The 10,644-nt window shown below is 42.8% G+C and overlaps 1 protein-coding gene across 5 annotated transcripts in view; it reads right to left on the bottom strand.

Annotated features, from left to right (window-relative positions):
• Positions 1 to 9,935, bottom strand: part of EPS8 (epidermal growth factor receptor pathway substrate 8) — a 137,115-nt gene extending 127,180 nt beyond the window's left edge. The window contains exon 1 of one of the 5 annotated variants that reach the window (XM_027699737.1): positions 9,640 to 9,935. The gene's annotated coding sequence lies outside the window, so the exon portion shown is untranslated. Of the gene's footprint in view, positions 1 to 9,172; positions 9,259 to 9,639 lie in introns of those variants that run through there. The other 4 variants (XM_027699735.1, XM_027699733.1, XM_027699739.1 and 1 more) reach the window with 4 other exon arrangements.
• Positions 9,936 to 10,644: the final 709 nt, after the last annotated feature.

Below are 10,644 nucleotides of genomic sequence, written 5' to 3' on the forward strand. Positions count from 1 at the left end.
GAACAACTTTGTGGTTGTACATTTTGTGGCTGTTTTTAAAGTAAGATTTCCCTAACATTAAAAAAAAATCAAAAAGGTCTGGTGCCTTTTCTTCTCGCTGCTTAATAATGTTCAAAGTTGTCTGAAAATTTGCTTACACATAAAAGACTGAATCAGTTACCTGCTTTGCATCATCTATGTTTTAAAAGTCCTTGCAGTGCAGACACTATGAAATGATGATACCCACGATCCAGATTTGTGTGATTTCTCTAATGTGTTAACTCAGGTCTTCACAATTAGAACTATCAGGAAATAAGCATTTTACTAAATATTAAGATACGATTAGACCCAGATAAACTGCCTATAGCAAGTAGACTGCCCCACTTAGTAAACTAGAACCCCCTAAAAACCATCAGCAACATCTACCAATGTTAAAATCAAGATCTCATAACAAGCAATTAAGAATTCTGAAAGAATTTGCAGATGTTGCATTTGTCCAAACTTTTCCATCTTATCTCAGATGTTTACAGTAAAAAGAACAGAGAAGTTTTCTTCAAAGCACATTTATTATCAATCCTCTCCAATCTTCAAGCAGCACAATATTCTTCTTATAATATGACCAAGTAACCCCCTCTGATCCTCAGAAGACGTTAGCAAAATAATTGTCCCCCCGCACGGCTCCTTTGTTATTACTTTATTTTTTTCACGCTCTTATTACTTCAGGCAGACATAACTTGGAGATACTATCATCAATTTACCAAAACAGAATTCCCCTGCATTTATTTTAAGTTCGACTTTTCCAACTACATTGTACATTAGAGCTAAATCTAATGATTTTCAACCTGGCTGGAACTGATTGGCTCACTAAGTCTACAGTTTAATTCTTCCCTCTCTCTCTTATTTCGCTAACTAGAAGAGAAATGAATCCACCTTCAAGCCTGTTGGAATCAATCTTCTTTTCTCTTTCTCACAATTTATAAGCCAGAGGCTTAAAAAGTGTTCCTATCCGCTTTTAACAAGCTGGTTATGCGAGATAAGCACAAGAACATTAATAAAAATAGCTCAGCATTAAGTCATGAATGTTTTACAAAAGTAGACCTAAAAAAAAAAAATCCTAAAGGCTCATTGTGATTTATACTACGTTTCTTTTCCTATACTACCAATTATCAATCATCTCTAAAAGACACCTTCTTTTATATGCCAATGTCATGAATGCAACTGCTGCCAGCTCATTCCTAATCAGGTGAGACACTACACAGCACAGATCACCCCCTAGTTAGTCCTGGTACCTGTAAATGCTGGAATACTGCAGAAGAAGTTTATTCTTTCCCAGTTATGGACTTTTACTTTTTTTTTTGTTATTAGTTTTTTAATTCTTTTTCAAGAGAGCTCACAAAGATTTCATGGCTCTCCCACACCTTGTACCTCAGTACGATCCACACCATCACTTTACCACCACCCTCAGTGGCTCCAGTGTTCACAAAACCTGTACCTAGAACAGCAGCAATGGAACCACCAGTACTGAGGCTTTTATTACTGCAATTACAACAAAGCAGCTGGTGGTAATAATAATACTGCTTAGCATTTATATGATGCTTTATATCTTCAAAAGGCTGTATAAACATTTGCTAATTAAGCCTCACAGAAGTCCTGAGAGACAGATACTTTTTTTGTTTATTAACAGGAAAACTGAGGCAAAGAGACAAAACAGCTGTTTCCAAAATCTAGATTTTTAGATTATTTTAAAAAAGGAAATGGAGATGTTGGGACAGTTAGAACTTTCAGAGTTATAAAAGTACAGCTTAAAATACTCAAAGAATCCAATGGGACATAAACTCTCATGCTCTGAGCATCCACCCCCTCAAAAAAAAAAATAAAAAAAAATCAGCAAACCCTGTCCCTGGGAAGACACAGTTCCCTGCTGCCAGCTGCCCTAAGCCACTTGCCACTGTGGAGCACAAAAGGCTGGATTGCACAGGCCAGTGGGACCATTCCACCTGCCAGACCTCCAGCCTGGAAGTCCACAAGTCCCTCTGCAGAAGTCAAACACGTGACAAGCTGCACAAAATTATGATTTCAGGTGGTCACCACCAAGACTGGGACTCAATGGCAACTTGGTTCTCCCCCAGGGCAATATTCTACTCTGTCACTACTTAAGGAAGATATGAACCCTTCAGTTTCCTTGCATGTTGACATTCAGCTTTCATATAATATAAAAGTGAGAAAATCTTTAAAACCTAAGCAGAAAACAAAAAATCCCACCACATACTGAAGGCACTTCTGAGATCTCACGTTCATATTCAGCAAGACATTTATTGAACAGAGTTTTTTGTGTGTATTAGACACCTCACTCACATAGGGAAAACAAATGCCTACACACACTCTAACAGCTCCCATTCAGGTCTTGAGCTCTAGAACTGCTTCAAGAGAGCTTAAAATTATTGCCTAGACAAAATACACAGCGTTCAACCTTTAAAGAAGACCTTACTTATAAAACTCTAACCCACAAAGACTTGACTACCCATGTAATTTCACATACAATATTCCCCACTGGGATCTATAGGTCTGAAATGCTTTCCAGAAGACACTGGAATAAAGACTAATGACACAAAAGGGGGAATAGAGTTGATTTGTGAGTAAGAAAAAAGCTTTACTGTAAGGAGTGGCATGAAGTGCAATTACAGAGTGATGCAAAACAAAAAGAGTAGGGAAAACTTAGGGGTTAAAGAAATAAATAAAAAAATTAAAAAAGCAAACAACAGGAGACTAAAGCTACATCAAAACTCAAGTGTAGGATGGATCAGAATACAGAAGAGAAACATGACTTAGGCAAGTGAAGAAGGAAGGAAAACAGTAATAGCTGAGCCAAGGGGCAGGCTGAGCAGGGGGAAGTGAGACTAAAGCTGAAGGTAAGGCTCAAAATCCAGCAGTACTTTATCCCTAAAGCAACCATGAGAAAGGAAACTGTGAATGCAATGGAGAAGCTGTGTTTGTTTCTTGGCAGAGGCAGGACATCCGTCACACAGGGCTGACTTACCTAATGGACACTAAGGTGCAAAGTCCATATTCCTTACCCTGTCCTGCCCTCTGTAAGTGAGATAGCACCATGAGGCTAATTAACCAGTTAGCTGGGATTTATTACCCATAACGAAGTTTGCAGCTAAACCAGAAAGAGACCCCACCCTCCCACCTCCCACCCCTCTGCCCTCACCCCTGGACGAGTCTTTATCCTTGAATACAGGAAGAAAAAGAAACAGAAAGAGGAAACCAACATTACACTGAGGTTGTGAGAGCACAGAAGATCACCAAGCAATAAATAAGGCTAGAAGTGGAGAAGAGAATAAGTAATTCCACTTTGGGAAAAGCAAGTCTGAGAGGACATGGAAAAAGAAAACATATATTTAAATATAAAGCCTGCTACCCAATTCTGAATGTGAAATATAGATGTATATTTATAACTCCAACTGAAGGCAGTATAATACACCTGCTGGCTTCTCAAGATATGTACAAAGCTGAAAATTACTTCAGAGGCACAACTATAAAAGGCTGACTTTTCCATGCCAGTTTTAAAATTGCATAGAAGATCATCAAGCTGAATTTTATTACAACTTGATATCACGAACTCCTCATGATGTAACTCAGTTTCATTGCATTATCTTTGCTAGATCACTGTCAAAAGCACTCAGCTACATGAAAAACTCAACACACAAGATGAATATCTCACTCTTTGTACAAAGGTTCACATTCACATGCTCTGAATAACAGAACTGTGCATTCAAAAATATTTTTATGATGTACACTGGGATTCTGCTGAATCTGATGAATCCCTGCATTAACCAGATACCTAACTCCCCAAAACACCAAGTGTTAACTCACTTATGGGTTAGAAAATTAAGGTTTGCTCAAGGCTATTTAGTCCAAATTATAATTTACACTGTAAACAAAGAGACCTTTGACTCAGGAAATAGAGAAGACAACACCTCAGACACACTGTGAAACCAAGTAAAAAGAGCTAAAGCATCAAAAGAAGGAAGAGTACATGAGAATGAAGAGCAGAGTCTTCAGTCTTCATGAAAAGAGCATTCAGAGGGATGAATTAAGCCCTCTCAATTGCCCCAGAATGAAAGAAAGTGCTCATTAAACAAAGTTCACGTTTCAGGTGAAATAAAATTCACTAGGAGCATTAAGGGAACAAATCACAGCAGCATCAAAGTCTACTTCAAGTTAAAACATCGATAAAATTGGGGTAATCTTGTATGTCACCAGGTATCTGCAAGTATTGAAGGGCAAATGGACTTCTGTGATCTCGTGTATTTCACATGATTTTTAAATCACGATTTATGGAGCTGTTTTAGGAAGGTGTAGTACATTAAATACCATTTCCTAATGGGTCTGGGCCTATCTAATGAGCAACAAACAGGTACTGCAAACACCTCACTTTCAGCTTCAATTTGTACTTGGGACAATTTCTGGAAGGTGAGTGGGAGGAGAAGGGAGTGCTGATGGGAGAAGCAGCAAGCCTCGTGCCTGTTTTTCTACTTGGTCCATCTCTAAAAATGCTTTTACATGCAGGAGCAGAAATGAAAGTAATACACACAAATCCCCAGGAGTCATCCCCATATTTTCCAGTTACAAACATTCCTGGGCTACAGACATTAAGGCTTACAGTGAAACCCTTGCAGTAGATTTAGTCTGTAGCATCCAGCAGCTACAGCACACTCCAGCTCCCCACCCCAAGAACCAGCTCTGGCAGCTTCACCATTAAGTCAGCTGAACACAATTCCTTTATGCTTATGGAAGTCTTGAAAGAAATTGGATGTTCCCTTACCTGCAGTGGTAATCTCTGAAATCCAGAAAATACTTAAGCTGTAACATTTTGGATTATTAAAAGACAAATCCTCTATCTCATCTAAATCCAATGCATTCTTAAAAAAACCCAAAACCAAAAACAAACAAAACAACAAAACACACAAATCAAATCCCCCCCCAAAACCAAACACTATGTTACCTGTACAAAACCTATTTTTAGTAGGACTGAACATTCATAACTCCTACCCTCACTCAACAGATACCATTCCTAAAGTTTACGACTTTTTTTCTAAATATTCTGTTGAAATACTCAAAGGTTTCGCAGCATTACACGACAAAGGGTTCAGCATTTTACAACTCAGAGTTTTATACTGTTTGGTTTTGATTTCCTGCTTTCTGCTGTAGCTTTATAGAGAACATGGCAATCTCCATGGCTGGTCAAAACGACAACGTGAGTGAGGCTTTAAGAACAAAGGCAAGTAGAATCCCCTGTCACCACAGTAATGAAGATGCCTGTCACGCATCAGAAAACTACACAACAGAAAATCCCACAGAAATGGATAACTTCATGGAAAATACTAACTCTGAACCTTTGAGGCTAGACACATCTGCTAACTTTGTCTATCCAGAATGCATAAGGTTGCTGAAGTCTATTCATAAAAAGACAAAGATAAAAAATGCAAAGAAAGTAATTTGTAATTTGCTATTTCCATGTTAGATCTCAACCCTGTGGAGATTCACAGCATGCCTAACTTTAATTACCGAGACAGTGGAATAGAGAGGAAAGGGAAGAAAGGACTGGAAGCGTTTAACTAGTAGCAATTCAAGGCCCTGAGTTGGCTAATATTTAAAAATTTCACTAAAACTGACGTTACAATCAAAGGCATGTGTTAGTGATTGTGGGCTCATGGTCACAGCTCAAAATGAAAACAGATCCTAAAGAGCTAATGCTAACAATATTTCCATTTGTGATTCATTTTTTACCCCCCCAGTGTCCGTGACACGCAATTGGAAACAAAAAAATAAAAAAAAGTCCCTCCCCACAAAACAGATGTGCTGGTTGCTTCTTCCCACATCATCATGGTCTTTCCAAGAAGGCTCTGACTAACTTCACCAGGGAACAAGCAATTATGCAGGATCTCTGAGTATCAAGAGCTATAAAAGACACCTTAACATTCCATTTCAGTGACTGAAGAGCTCTGTTTTATAAACAGTTACGAAAATGTTTTCTACACACACCCCAAACAGTCTCACTGACTTAGATAAAACTTCCTACAACTTTATACCTAAGTTCCTCCATGGGCACCACGGGGAGAAACTCAGAAGTCGTTCAGGACTGAAGTTCCCAGCAAAATGTAAAATCTTGGGATCCAGGGTGGAAAACTGAAATTCCTAGGTATCAGAGTTAAATCAAGACCTGTACAAAACTGAGAAATTCAGCGTGTTGGATGAATAAATTGATAGATAAATCAGAATCCAACTCTGGAGTTAAGATAAAATGGCACCAGATACATCCCTCTCCAAAAGCAGGAATTCTAGTTTCTGGTAATGCAAAGGATTTAATACTGAAAAAACTAGAGAACTAGTCCTGAGAACAAGATATGAGTCTCATATATTGAATTTTCACCTTGAAAAACATACCAACTTCACTATTAATTTTATGGGTACTGTGTAAGTATGGCCCTACCATGAGGAAAAACGGTATTTCAGGCATCACAAAAATCAGTGAAAAGCCTTCTAACCATGAGCTGTTGATTAGCCTCCTTGGGAATCCAGCTCAGGACTAGAATGATGAAAACTGAATCCCCATGGACAGAGGGGACACAGATGCTGTTAAGTGAGAAAGCAGGAAGAAATCCTGGTTTCAAATGAAATGTGAGCAGCAGACCCATCCACATGCAGAAAACACACAAGCAAAGAAACTTTCTGATTCCTTTTGGAGTGAGATACAAGAATGGGGCCACACACACTGCACCAGAAGCACGACAGAGGAGTTAAGAGTCTTTTCTTTCTGGCCACCAACCCCACTTCAGAGAGAGAAGATTCTGGATGGGTCATATACCAAAGGGCTTCCTTTTTCTGTCTGGCACAGCTAAAAGCTGTGTCTTCAAGAAAATCTCACACCATTGACCAGTCATTCACTATATGAGAAGAGATGCAGGAACCATAACTAGGAGCATAAGAGCAACAAGTGGTAGACACTGAAATCAAAGTTAGCAAACACTTTATCAGTGCAGTCTTCATCGTGTGGACTTCAAGTCTTCTCTCACCACAGTAATTTAGAAGTTCTTACATATTTAACCTATTTTGATCCTCATTGATCCTCCAATTATTTGACTTCAGATGTTAGATTTTAATAAGGTTTTGCCCACAGGACAAAAAAAATGCAACAGTTAATGTGACTGATTTGCCATTTACAGATGGACTATGGACAGAAAGAAAATAAATCGTATTTTCAGAATTTAGTTGTCACCAAGTGCAAAAATTCTGTATTTTTTTTTTCCATCTGTGCATTTCACAGCAGAAGTAACTTTAGACTAATCTTGCCCTCTCTATTACTGCTATAAATAACACGGCACCTAATCACTACTGGGTGTTGTTGCTTGTGGGGTGTTACCTCCCTCCAAATAAATCTAATGGGATGCTTTGACTGCTTTCAAAATTACAGGCAATCAGAAACACACATTCTGAGCTATGAGAAGTCATAACTCAATACTGCAGCCATTATGAGTGTCTGACAATACAAGCCAGCTGGACAATTACAGTCTGAAGCCACTTATATTTCCACAGTCTCTCCCAGTAAAAGGCAACCAGCAGCTGCAACCTGCTTCTGTGGAGCCTTGAGCACAGTATCTCATTACCTGATGATACCTGCATGCTAATGATGCTACACTCACTGTGAACTGTGAATCAAGAGGAGATAGGCTGCGTCTCCCTTACACCCTGGAAACCCTGTAAGCTCTTTGCAATGCCCACTGCTCGCTGAGAGGATACAAACTCACTTCAAGCCTGGCCTAGGAGAGGCTTCTTCTCTAAGGGCAAGGGTAGCAGCATTTCCATGGAAAGGAGACGGGACACACAATGCTGATGCAGTATTTCCAGTTGCTAACAACAAAAATAGTCATTTTTATGTTCTCCCATGTAAGCAACTTTTGTAGCTGACATATAGTCATTGCACAATCACAAACAAGAAGGAATATGGTCAATAGGAAGGGAGGAGGACCTTATTTTTGATGATGGAGAGGCCTAATTAATATTATTATTAATTATTAATATAATCTACGCTGCAAAGGCACGTGAGATCCATCATTTGGTTAATATTTCAGCAGACACAACACAGAGCAGCAGGACTTTTATCTTCAGTACTTCACCTCAAGTAAACAAAGCAGACTCTACAAAAGGTCACACCACTGCACGTCTGTAGCTCTGGAGGGTATGAGACCCATAAGCCAAGGCAAAGCACAATTTTTGAGTGGGAGGATTGGTTCCCAAACAACATCGTTAAAGAAAAACTTGTTCCAAGCTTTCTTCTATTGCCTGCTACTCACTGGCTTGAAACTACGGTTTAGTGGAAGCTGAGATGTCTAGCTTTTCATGGATACAATGCAACCCTACTGAGGTTACAAGGGGACAGGAACACCTTAGATCATGCCGCAAAATGCCACGAACCTGTTTTCCACCGTGTGTCCAGGTCACTTGAGCCCTGGCAGGGAGTGCGTGTCATGGCGATGAGAGGGGCAGGAGGAGGAAAACGCCAGGGAAAGTTACCAGATAGAGGGAAAGGACTAAACAGCGGGGGAGACGAAACACAGCAGGGGAGAGCACCAAAGAAACGCAGGCATGCAACAGGAATATCTCACCCGAAAGCTGCTCTTCGCCCGATACCAGCAATACAGGTGGAAAAGGCAGCTCAAACACCGGGGAAGAAATATCACAATAAGGACTGAAAGGCAAGTCACCTGGTCGAAGGTGAGGCAGGAGGACGAGGAGGAAGGCACCGGCACCGATGGTGTCCTCCCCGGGCAGCGGCGGATCCTAAGCCCGGTGGGAGCCCGGCGGGCAAGGTGCGGCGGCGTTACCGCAGTGGGAGGGGGAAAATACACGCACACCTACACACATACACACACACACGGAGAGGGACGCGGGTATAAAGCCACGGCGGGGGAACGGCGGCAGCAGCGAGCGCCGTGCCCAGCCCGGGAGGGAGTTCTCGGCCGCCCCTGCCCGAGCGGCGGCGGGTCCGCGGACTGGCCGGGTCAGCGCCCCGCAATTCGCCCCGTTCCCACCCCGTGCGCGCTGCCCCGGCGGCTTTCGGCGTCGCGGAACAAAAGGGGGGGGCTCGGCGCCCGAGGGAAATCCCTCTCCCACCCCGCCAACCCCTTACCTTCCACCCAGCCCTCCTGCCGCCCCGCGGGGCTCCGGGCGGCACGGCCGGGGCTCCCCCGCTCGCCGCCGGCGAGCTCCGGGCAGGGGCGGGCGCGGGGGCTCCCAACAAAGTGCCGGAGCGGTGCGGGGCGGGCGCCGGGCACCGGGAGCAGCGGCGGAGGGAGCGGAGCCGAGCTCCCTCTGCCGGCTCGCCGCCCCGCCCCGGCCCCGGCTCCAGCCCCGGCCCGGGCTCCAGCCTCAGCCCCGTTCCAGCCCCGGCCCCGCGGGCTGTGCGGGATGTGCGGGGCCGCCTCGCCCCTCCGCCGCTCCCCGCCGCGCCTCACCGGGCGCTCACGCAAACGCAAAGGTGCTGAGCAGCAGCTCCCCCGGAGCGGCGCTGAAATACGGGAGTTGTTTAAAGTCATCGTAAGCCTTCGCCAAAAAAAAAAAAAAAAATTAAATAAGAAGCCACGCGATAAAACCTACCGACGCTCCAAAGCAAAATCCTTCCCCGGAGAAGTAGGTGTATCTAAACCACCTTTGGAATTAGTGGACGGCGAGAATGTAAGTCTCCCATCCTCGCTTGAAATCCCGGATGAAATCTCCCAGCTGTTTATGTTGTTTCCATCTGGCACCACATTCCTCCCGACTCTGACAATTTACACGTGTCTTTCACTCAGCACAGGGGAATAGTCCCGTGTCCAGATACTATTGGCACGTTTACAGGTAGCCAAAGTCCTCACGCTACAGCCGTGATTTCTATGATGAGCCACTCCCCTCCTAAAATGGGGTTGTTCCACGAGAACCTCGGTTTTCACTGATTTCACTCTCAAATAAGCTTTTGCCTTTTGAGACTCCAGAGAAAAGCTTGAAAACATAAATCTTTTGACAGCATTAGACACAGGAAAACAGCATTAGACACAGCCTCCATTCAGGTAGTATATAGGAGAGCTAATCTGATTTTTGAGGTTCTGTTCCTGATTTTTGATAGGATTCAATTGCCAATCCTGAAAGACTTACACACCTGTTTAATTATGTTCCGGAGGCTCCTTCCAGGCTTCACCAAGATTCCTCACGAAGAACAGTATCTTACCTAGACCAAACAGCCATTTCCATTGAGCCACTGCTATCCAAGGATGGACAGCTTTACAAAGTTTTTGTGATTCCAGGCCCTCTTCAAGGAACCTGCAGAGGAAAAGTATAAACTAATGAAAGAGCAGCTGCTTGCTGAAATTTCCACTCAGTTCCAAGAAATGAGGCTTGGCAGGTCCTTGCTTTTTATAACACTCTGTGACTCATTTGCAGAGGCAGGTGAAGTCAGAGCCATCACTGCCAGAGTCGTGCCCCTGACGGCTTCTTCAGGAAGGACGTGGATTTTACCATTTTTTTAAAAAGAGGAAAGGACTATATTGCTCAGCTTCTGTTTGCAGTGGTTTGGTTGTTGAATCTCTTCTCAAGTGGTGCTAGTCCATCCTTAACCTCGTGTTCGCC

This window comes from Neopelma chrysocephalum, unplaced genomic scaffold (genome assembly GCF_003984885.1).
Source record: "Neopelma chrysocephalum unplaced genomic scaffold, ASM398488v2 Primary Assembly neopelma1_139, whole genome shotgun sequence".
Lineage (NCBI taxonomy): Eukaryota > Metazoa > Chordata > Aves > Passeriformes > Pipridae > Neopelma > Neopelma chrysocephalum.